Consider the following 1,118-nt stretch of genomic DNA (forward strand, 5'->3'; position numbering starts at 1 on the left):
TATCTGAGGCTGCAGCCACTTGCTGTATGAGCTAGAGAGGTGAGTGGGGAACAGACAGAGAGTGGGATGCTGAGTTCTGTTGTTAGGTGCGGGACACTTGAGCAGATCAGGCTGGTGGGTGATAGAGAACTGGATGTCAGCCTCTTTCACATCCTGAGGGTCCTTGCGTTCACCTGGCCTTGGAACTGGATCTGCACACCTGTGCTATGAGGTGGACCTTGTGAGAAAGCTGAGGTGGGGACAGGTGCGGGACCTGTCCCGGCTCACTCAGCAACCAGGTGGTGGCGCTGGCAGAACCCCAGGCCCTTCCTGGGTCCTGCCCTTTCACTTATGCCCTCCAGGGTGCTGGGAGGGCATTTCTATGGAATAAAAGCTCATATCTAGCTTCAGAAACTCCCTCTCACCTCCCAGCAAGAAACCTCAGGTGGCTTCCACCTTCCCCAGTCTCTCCCACAAACCCATCCTCCTACCCCAGCCCCTTCTGGACTCTCCTGTCCCCACTGCAGTTTGGGGAGATGCCTGGAGTCCCCAGAAAGCCAGTTGAGAAGAGGAAAGGATCACAGAATTGCAGGAGTGAGAGAGACCAGTGGCACCTCCCTCCTGTGGCTTGAACCACCCCCCAATCTCAGGCCAAGGGCCCCTTCAGCTTTGGTACCCCTTGGAGGCAGTCTGAACCTTTCCTACTCTCCCTTTCCAAACTGGTTTTGCTGAGCACCTAGGAAAGCCTGCTGGTGTGTGTGTCGGGGGAGGGTGCTGGGGTGGGGTGTTGATCCATACCCAACACCTCTGACACACCCACTGGGGGCTGGGCTCCCTGCAGGCAAGGGGTCAGCTTGGAGGAGGTGGCAGCTCCCCAAAAGAGGGAACAAATACGTTTTGAGCGCCTGCTCTATGTGAAGCACTGTGTAGGATGCGAGGGGGTGGCGGGTACACTTATGACTAAGGGAAGGGAGGGGGGAGGTTCCTGCCTGGCAGAGGGAGGAGGGACCCGCACTTCCCAGCCTGTTTTTGGAGCGTACCCAGCACTGTTTCACCACTTTATCTCACCAGTAAGTAGAGAGGTGAGCATGAGAAGAGATCTCGGCGCTCTGCCTGGAGGAGGCCTCCTGCCTCCAGCC

Source organism: Neophocaena asiaeorientalis, unplaced genomic scaffold (assembly GCF_003031525.2).
Source record: "Neophocaena asiaeorientalis asiaeorientalis breed wild unplaced genomic scaffold, Neophocaena_asiaeorientalis_V1.1 scaffold7, whole genome shotgun sequence".
Taxonomy (NCBI): domain Eukaryota; kingdom Metazoa; phylum Chordata; class Mammalia; order Artiodactyla; family Phocoenidae; genus Neophocaena; species Neophocaena asiaeorientalis.